The sequence below is a fragment of the Lactuca serriola genome, chromosome 8 (genome assembly GCF_051521515.1).
Source record: "Lactuca serriola cultivar US96UC23 chromosome 8, Lser_US96UC23_V15, whole genome shotgun sequence".
In the NCBI taxonomy this organism is placed as follows: Eukaryota; Viridiplantae; Streptophyta; class Magnoliopsida; order Asterales; family Asteraceae; genus Lactuca; species Lactuca serriola.
The window spans coordinates 98,394,894-98,405,159 of NC_136415.1; the positions used below are offsets into that span (position 1 = coordinate 98,394,894).

The 10,266-nt window shown below is 32.5% G+C and overlaps 1 long non-coding RNA gene and 1 pseudogene across 1 annotated transcript; both read left to right on the top strand.

The window, feature by feature from the left end:
• The first annotated feature begins 1,878 nt into the window (after nucleotides 1–1,878).
• On the top strand, nucleotides 1,879–2,673 carry LOC145070163 (uncharacterized). The gene is made up of 3 exons (XR_013689845.1): nucleotides 1,879–2,274; nucleotides 2,386–2,504; nucleotides 2,605–2,673. It is a non-coding gene; the product is annotated as an uncharacterized LOC145070163 (long non-coding RNA).
• Nucleotides 2,674–7,966: 5,293 nt separating this feature from the next.
• Nucleotides 7,967–9,705, top strand: LOC145070168 (RING-H2 finger protein ATL13 pseudogene; annotated as a pseudogene).
• The last annotated feature ends 561 nt before the right edge of the window (nucleotides 9,706–10,266 follow it).

Sequence of the window (10,266 nt, forward strand, 5' to 3'; positions counted from 1 at the left end):
AGAGACTGTATTAATATATAAAATCGTACTAATTCATTTTCAAGTACTAATATTCCATATGGTATTTTTTATGTTCTTTTCATTACATATGTGCATTTTTTTACAATTTTCCGCATACACAATTTAATTATTTACTATAAAAATAAATTTTGAGACATCGTTGATGCTTGTGCCTAGATCTTTTTAGATGCAAGCACTTTTGTTAGGCCTGACAATTGAGTTGAGTTCGGATTGGTGGGTCACGGGTTAGCGAGTTGGCGGGTCAGAAAACTTAAACTCAACCCAACCCATATAATATATGGGTTGACGGGTTGTCAGGTCACGTGTTGGTGGGTTGGAAACCTCAACCCAACCCAACCCATATAACCCGTTTAAGTATATGGGTTCGAGGGTTCACAAGTTAATGAGTCAAATCCAACCCATATAACCCGTTAAATAAATAAACAACACATTTTAAAAAATCATGTTTTTTCAACATAAATTCATAAAATGGTTAAAGTAATTAACATAAAAAAACGTTTTCAACATAAATTCATAAAGTCAATAACATCCAAATAAAAATGAAAAATGAAAAGATTCATAGAAAGTAGATGTGTTCTTCGTTCGTGACTCATGAAATAACGACATGTATTTTTTTCTTTTTTTAATTAACGAACCGTAAATGTAGATTATTCACATACGAATACGAAAGAAATACAATGATACAGAATATTACGAATACGGATGGAAATCAAATTTAATATATATATATATATATATATATATATATATATATATATACGGGTTGGCGGGTTGACCCGCGAACCCAAACAGATAACCCAACCCAACCCATGAAATAAACGGGTTAGTGGGTTGACGGGTCAAAAATCTCAACCCAAACCCGTCTATTTTCGGGTTGGGTCAGTGTCGGGTTACGGGTTGGGTCGAGAGTTGCCACCCCTAACTTTTGTAGCCTTTTTGCAAAATATTTTATTTTTATGATTTTAATATTAATAAAACAAGATTGATACAATCGAATTTTAATGATTTGTTTGTAAGAAATTAATATTTCAAACTCGTAATCACATTTCAAAATGGGGAAAATGACTTAGGAGGGTAACTATCTCTTATTTCTATTCACATATTGACAGCTTCTTCTTTTTTGTACACATAAAACCAATTGACTTGTTTTACGTGTTCATTTTACACCAATATTACCGGCTAATGTATGTTTCAGCTGATGTGGCTAAATCAAGGCTTGGGTGGCATACACAAGATAATACGTGGCATATACGTGACATAGTACACATCAGTTCATTATATAAAGGGTGTTATCTGGTTCGTTCATACGTTAAAGCCCTAGATCGACAATGGATTGTCCTTATGATTCATCTGCCTCTTCCAAACGCAATGTCGAATTGCAAGCTAACCATCCATGTAAGTGCGACATGCCATCACGTGTGAAGATTTCAAGAACACCCGACAATCCCGGGAAAAAAAAATCGAGTTTGTCAAAACTTATTGGCAAATCAGTTTTTTTTGTTTTATATATATATATATATATATATATATATATATATATATATATATATATATATATAGAGAGAGAGAGAGAGAGAGAGAGAGAGAGAGTTAGGTTCATATATAATCCATAATTATTGTGTGAATGTATAACAAAATTTTAACCACTAGATTAAAAGAATAAAATGTTGTGATCTTAGGGTACATCTTATTTACATAGACTCGCATATACTATATAATTACATCCTCTCTCTCCTCCGCCGGATCTCCGACTTATCTATCCTTATATTCATATCGTTCCCTTTCCTATCTCTCTATCTATCTTATTTAAAAAAACAACAAAAAGAGTTGGGAGTTTCTAGGGTTTCTGTGGTTTGCTTTGTTCGGAGTTGGAAAGGCTTTCTGATTTGCAGGCTATTTATCTATCTAGGTTTGGATTCATATCAATAAAGGGAGAGGGAAGTTAAAAAAGCCAAAAAAATCAAAAAATTTGGGGAAAAGGTAAATATTTCTAGGGTTTTGAGATGGCGGCTCAGGTTCAAGTTCAACCTCAGGCAGTGAGTGTTGGTGTTGGTGGTGCTGCTCCTGCTGGTGCTTAGCAGTTTGTGCCGACTTCATTGTATGTTGGGGATCTGGAGTGGAATGTGATGGATTCGCAGTTGTATGATCTATTTAACTAGTTAGGTCAAGTGGTTTCTGTTCGAGTTTGTAGGGACTTGTCGACTCGACGATCGCTTGGTTATGGCTATGTCAACTATGCGAATCCTCAAGATGGTTAGTGCTGTTTAACAAATTCACCTTCTCATAGTTAGATATTGCAATTCCTTATGATGTCAACACTGTTGAAAGCATTAGTTCTTACTCCTCTTTTTATGTTGATGACAGCTGCAAGGGCAATGGAGGTACTGAACTTCACACCTTTGAATGGGAAGGCGATCAGAATAATGTATTCTCATCGAGACCCAAGCGTACGCAAAAGTGGCTCTGGAAACATATTTATCAAGGTATTCAAAGCAGAAAAACCTTAATCTATTAATCACTGTTTCCGCTTTCTTATAGTCTTCTTTACCTACTGACTTGTATGAACAATATAAAAAAAAACAGATTCTTGATAAGGCAATCGACCAAAAGGCCTTATACGACACATTCTCTATATTTGGCAATATTCTCTCCTGTAGGATTGCGACAGATTCTAGTGGCCAATCAAAGGGGTATGGTTTTGTTCAATACGACGCTGAAGAATCTGCACAAAAAGCCATTGAAAAACTAAAGGACATGCTTTTAAACGACAAACAAGTATACGTGGGACCCTTTTTGCGCAAACAAGAAAGAGAACTAGTTGTCGACAAGACAAAGTTTACTAATGTCTATGTCAAAAACCTGTCCGAATCAACAACATATGATGATCTAAACAAGACATTTAGTGAATTTGGAACTGTGACAAGTGTTGTTGTGATGAGGGATGCTGAAGGGAACTCCGAATGCTTTGGATTTGTTAATTTTGAGAATGTTGGTAAAGCAGTGGAAGGGCTTAATGGTCAGAAATTTGATAACAAAGAATGGTATGTTGGAAAAGCACATAAGAAATACGAAAGGGAACAGGAATTGAAGCAAAGATTTGAAAAGAGTATGAAGGAGGCGGTTGATAAATCACAATCCATACAACTTTAGTTTTTCCGTTTCTATGGTCATTGAGGAATCGAAGCAAAGATTTGACAACATATTCTTTTAGAATGATAAAAAATTCTTTAAGAATGTTTTATATTTTATAAATTTTATGTATATTCTTCACAAATGATAACATATTCTTATAAAATGTAGTATAAAAGGTTATGTATATTTTTTTTAATTTTTGTATATATTCTTGTTTTGTGTTATAAAAGTGATTCTCATTTTATAGAATATATTAGAGATTGTATTGCAATATATTTTTCTTAAATAATGATAGGTTATTGTCTAATATTCGAGGTATATTCTTTAAGATTACTTAATGAATTCTTTTAGAATCAAAGAATCAAAAAATTAATTAATGAAATCATATTCTTTATAGAATGTATTAGAGATTGTATTGCAATATATTTTTCTTAAAGAATGATAGGTTATTGTCTAATAATTGAGGTATATTCTTTAAGATTACTCAATGGATTCTTTTAGAATCAAAGAATCAAAAAACTAATTAATGAAATCATATTCTTTTAGAATGTATGAATCAAAATATGTGTTGAATGCAACCGTTTTATAAAAAAATCTGATTTAATTTAAATACATTGAATAAAATATGAGATTTGATTTAATTTTCATTAATTAATTTAACTTACTTGCCTAAAATGTAGACAATTCTTATTTCTCTCTCTTTATTAAATATCATATTTTCCTTTATACTTAATTAAATGTAATTATATAGTATATGCTAGTCCATTTAAATAAGATGTACCCTAAGATCATAACATTTCATTCTTTTAATCTAATGGTTAAGATTTGGTCATACATTCACACAATATTTGTGATTCATATTTGATCCTAACCCTATATATATATATATATATATATATATATATATATATATATATATATATATATATATATATATATCCCTAACCGAATCTTCTTCTTCATATTCTCTCCAATTTAACCTTTTTATACTTTTCTTGAAGAGTGCAAGAACTCTAAAATGTAATTTCTTGGAATGGCCGGAAGAGGATGACTACACAGTAGAGAAAAATAGCAATTTGGGACAAATCTACAACCTAACATTGAAGCTTGGAAATTTGGAAAAGGAAATTAGTATATGCAGGAAGAAGTTGGAAGAAGAAAAGAATTTGGATTTGGTGTTCAGAAAAGAACTGGACAAAGTCAAATGTAAGTTGTTTACTCATAAAGTTGCATTGTTTGTGAAGTTTTGTATGTAATGAAAGTTTGACATATCATGACTAAAGCATGTGTTTGATTTAATGTAACATCGATGTATCATGACTAAAGTTTGATATATAATGAACTTGTGCAAAAGATGTTAACGACATGGAACATAAATGACATTATAAACAGGACAAATGACATTACCAAAATGTACACAAACATCTAAGTAAACTTGTACTTAAATAAAGATGTTAAAGTACCTTACAATACAGAATATTCCCAAACATACATCAGAAAACATGCATTCCAAAAGACGTGTCAAGTTTTTCCTATTGTGCGAAAAGATGTTACAACACCCAAGATTCCAAAACATGCATAGCAAAAGTTGTGCAAAAATATAAACAGGACATTAAAATCAAATCTCCAGTGGGTGTTCATCACTGCTTCCGTCTTTCCTCCCTATGTTCTTCCCTAGCATAATGTTTGTAATTGTTTCTGAAGTTTTTCTTGTCCTCTTCCTAACTTGAATTTTTGCATTATCTTGAATTTCTTGTTCCACATCATCTTGAACCTCTTCTTCGATGTTAACTTGAATTTAATGTTCCACTTCATCTTGAACCTCTTCTTCAATGTTATCTTGAACGAAAGGAACTTCAATGTTAGCCTCCACTTCAGGTACTTCAATGTTAGCTTCTACATCAACTTCAAGAACTTCAATGTTATGCCTATCAACTAGGACTTAATCTGAAAAGACCTCTCATTCTTCATCCAGGCTGCCCATAACCTAAAGGGACAACTCTTATTTTTCTTATGTTTACAACATTTTTCCAACAACCTTTGACGATCAGTTTTTTCATACCATAAATCATACCCATTCTTGATGGCATAGTTGGTTAGACATAGCTTCAATTCCATTGGGTTGGAAAACTTCATACCTAAAAATAGGACCATTTTATCACATTCTTGATTCTCATCAAAGACAGGGAACACAACCTCGTCATCTTCATCACTGACTTCATCATCATCATCATTTACTTCTTCTTGAGTACTATTAGGAATGGGTTTACCACACAACTTGTTCAAAAATTCATTATGAAGTGTTTTGTCAAAAGTATGCACCTCTTCATCAGGTTCATGCTCACATTCCATTATTTCTGAAATATACGATTCTGTATCATCATCTGCTACCAACTTAGACACATCGTCACCTGTTAACACCTCCTTATCGACCCAGTCAAGAATAGGTTCATTTTGGTGGTCAATGTAGACATTCATTCTTAGCTCGTTCTTAGCCATGTAACCATCTTCAATAAACTCAAAATAATCAGCATTGTTGTCGATTCTTCTAATACCCTCTGCCAATCTTTCATGACTATTACAATAATACAAATTATCACAACTTCCTCTTGTCATCTTTGTAACCCACAACACAAATTCATGTATAGTTCATGCCACTAAAATCCACATCACGAACTGACATTCTTATAGGGTCTAAGTATGCTAACGGGTTTGGTGCAAACATTCCATTGTAGTGAAAATTTACAGTGAGATACATAGTGTTAGATGATTCCAGTGTAGTGAAAATTTGCAGTTGATGATTTTAAGTCCCAACTTCAATTCCAAACAATGAGCTGCTACTGCTTCGATCGATTGATTTTTGAGAATAGTTAATTAATCTGGAACGATTTAGGAGTATTTGTGAGGAACCCTAATTAAATGAAGTTGATTCTGAACAAAGGGTGTAATGAACACATCATATGTCACGTAATTTCTTTTAAATGAGTTAATATGAGTAACCGGTTAAAACAAACATTAGCCGATAATATTGATGTAAAATGAATACGTAAAATAAGTTAGTTGGTTTTATATGTACAAAAAAAAAGTTGTCAATATATGAACAAAGATAAAAGATAGTTACTCTCCTAAATCGTTTTCTCTTATAAAATGTATTTCTTTTGTGATAATTTTAATGTGTAAGGTAGGTTTTCTTTTCAAAAACCAACGACTTAAAAAACTTATATTATCATTATTATGACATGTTTATAGATGTCGGTTAAATTAGATAGTTTATATAAGCTACGTGAATATTTATTTATAAATAAGCTTTTTTTTTTAGTTTATTGAAATTAAAAATATCAAAATTATTTTTGCATGTTGCCAAAAAGGTGCATAAAATCCGAGATCTTCTCCTTGACGTGGGGTTTGTGTTTTCTTACATAATATGACAAATTCACAGAAGTTTGACTTTTATTTTACCACTCTTTTTTTTCACTTTGAGTTTCCTTGTTTCTCCCAAATCACAGTCCATAGTCCATACCCAATTTGAGTATTTGCATATTAAAATTAAATTCTTCAATTTCAAGAAATATGTACTAATAAATTAAAACTATTTAATATAAAAGGTGACCTAGAAGTGTGAAAAGGGAATTGTAGTAGAAGAAAAAAGAAGCATAAATAGTTCAAATTCCAAGATTTTGTTTTCGTGAAATAGTTTATGTAGTTTCTTATAATTATGTTAATTGTTTTTTAAACATTATTATTGGTTGAGCCATTAAAATATTTAGTGCGTATTAAATGTGCATTGATGTGGGGGTGTTATGCTATTGGGTGGTTCAGATTTGAAAAGTCAACTTATGACTAAATGCACAATTAAGTTGCTGTAATATTAATTATTAATTATATTTTATATGTTGTTAAGGTGCATAATTTAGAAATTTATCAATTAATCTTTAAATCTGAAAACGTGATTTGTCTAATCAAATAGAAAACAATATAATTCATAATCTATGATATCCTTGAAATGTTTACTATGATATTTGTCCATAACGTAACAAAAGTTACTCAAATTATGTATGATTTTAATTAATATACATATATATTTGGATACTGACCTTTTTTGTCGTCTTAATTTTTCATAAATGTAAATTTTGCTTTAAAAACTAAACTAAAGCTTAGGCTGTGTTTAATTTGTTATAGCTGGTTTATTTTCAAACTTTAAAAAACTTTAATATTTGTCGGGCCAAAAACACTTTAATTAATTTTAAAAAACATGTTCTGATAAATGTTTTTATATTTTTCATTTAGCTTATCAACTAACTTTAATAAACATTATTTTTTATCGATTAATTTATAATGTTGCAGCTCCTTTCACAACTAATATGTCAAAGGTAACTCATATTCACTAGTTTATAGTCGTTTTTGTTTTTTTCTTAAAAAAACACTATTAAAAAATTAGAATGTAATAGTATTCATATATTAAAAAATTAGAATGTAATAGTATTCATATGTATATATTTAGGGGTGTTTGGTTTAGCTTTTCATACTTAAAAGTTCTTTTTGGAAAAGAAAAAAAAAACAAAAGATGTTTGACAAACTAGTTTTAGAAGCTACTTTTGAAGTTTTTACATAAAGAAAGTGAACTTTTTGGAAAAATCAGAAAATCTTGATTTTTTATAACTTTTCAAAAAAAGACTTTTGGGGTTTGAAAAACTAAACCAAACACCCCCTTATTATTTTATGCCGTAATAAATACAATAAATTTTTTAAGTTATCATTGCTCGTCTGTTCTTTAATTTTTTTTTTAGAGAAATTAAAGCTTTCACAATTCATAGATGCAAAATTTATGTCCATACAGACTGTCATTATCATCTCTCTCTCCTTCTATCTCTTTGACTTGCAGAGTCTCCCCATTCAAGTACTCTTCAAAAAGCTTCAAAATCCGTTAATGGCCTTTCGATTTATATGATTTGAGAGATGGGTTTTCTTCCTTTCGTATGATTTAATCTTAAAATTCCAATTTTTACCACTTTCCACTCTTTCCCCAAGAAATGGATCGAAAAATTCTTCTTTCACCGTACATAAGGCCGTATTTTTACACTCAGCCACCACTTCCTCCGCCGCCGCCACCACCGTTTGTTCAAGCCGCCTCTTCCGGTTCAAATTTCAACGACAATGTGAGTCCAAGTGTTCTGCTAATCATCATAATCCTCGCCGTTATATTCTTCATCTCCGGATTGCTTCATCTTCTTGTTAGATTTCTTATAAAACCATCAAACAGAGACCCAGATGAATTCGACAATGTGACTGCTCTTCAAGGTCAGTTACAGCAACTCTTCACTCTCCATGACTCCGGCGTTGACCAATTGTTCATCGACACGCTTCCTGTTTTCACTTACAAATCAATAATCGGTGTGAAAAACCCTTTTGATTGTGCTGTGTGTTTATGCGAATTCGAAGGGGATGATCAGCTTCGATTATTGCCGAAATGTAGTCATGCTTTTCATATGGATTGTATCGATACATGGCTTTTATCTCATTCCACTTGCCCTCTTTGTAGAAGCAATTTGCTTTCTGATTATGCTCCAAACACTTATCGTTCGCCATTTGTTCTTGTTCTTGAATCTGGAAGTAACGAGAGTTCTCGAGAGATTGTAGCCGAGCCCACAATTCAAAGGGCGAGTTCTCGTTTTAGTGTTGATGAATCCCAATCCGAATCCGACCCTGTTAATTCGGGTCAAAACGAGGTGAAAGAAGAGGAGAATAAGGAAAAAGTTGTTACAGTTAAGCTTGGGAAGTTCAAGAATGTGGATGGCGGAGGCGGCGGCGGCGGAGGTGGTGTCGGCGGTGGCGAGAAGAGTAACATTGACGAAAGAAGGTGTTTTTCAATGGGTTCTTTCGAGTATGTGATGGATGACAATTCATCTTTACAAGTTTCCATTAGAACCCAAGTGAAGAAACTATCTCACAAAAAGTCAAACCTCCCAATCACCCCTGGTCACCGGCCGGCGATCTCTGAATGCGGCGGCGATTCAAGACGAGACTTCAAAGATTTTGAAGCATTTAGAGGCGGCAGTATAATGAAAGAAAGCTTTTCAGTTTCCAAGATTTGGCTTAGAGGGAAGAAAGAGAAGCCAGATTCAACACCATCGGCGGCCATTGAGCCACCATCAACCACCACTTTCTCCCTACAGTTTTTGCTCCGGCAAAATGTCACCGGAGAAGAAGCAAAGGTATCTGAGATGGGATGTGACAGTCATGAAGTACAGAGTTGTCATAGTCTTGATTTACCAACATCAACATCAAATCAACCATCTTTTGCAAAAAGGAGTTTGCTTTGGTTTATGGGCAAGAAAAACAAAGTGGTGCATTCATCTTCTTCGTCAATGAATGTTTGAAATTTTTTGTCCCAAATACGTTTTTATTTTTCTTTTAGATAAAGTGGAGTGTACTTTGTTAAAGGTTGGGGGAGATTTGATTCTTAGGAGTACAAAGGAATTCAAGATTGATCGGATTAAAGGAACCTTAAGTTATAATGTATGCATTTTTGTGATTAGTTACTTTTTGTTATCATGCGAAGATGAGTAATGTATGTCGTTTGAACAGTTTAGTAAATGTTGTCTCGTACGTTTTTAGTTAGTAAAATGATGAAAATCGATACCATTAATGCCACAAGATTCAAATAGAAAATATAGACCTAAACCTTTACCTTTCAAAACAGACATATAAGTTTGTCTTTCGAACAACCTCTTAGCTGGCCACACCGTTACTTTTGTTACAATGTGAAGATGCATGATGTATGTCGTTTAACAGGTTGTTAAATCTCATATCATGTACCATTAGTTAATCACAGACCATTAGTTAATCACAAGATTCAATTCGACACATTCATGCCACAAGATTCAAATAGAAAAATCTAGACCAAAATCTGTCTTCGTAATTCTCAAACAGATATATAGGCTTATCACTCGAGCAACATTTGAGCTATCTCACAATTCAATCCTACGATCATCATGTGAGATGTAAATTGAGTTGCATAACTTACATTGATATTGACACTTCATTTTGTGGTTGTTGCAATTCAAACCCTTAATGGTCTCTGAACGTGTACCATATTGGTACTAATTATGGACG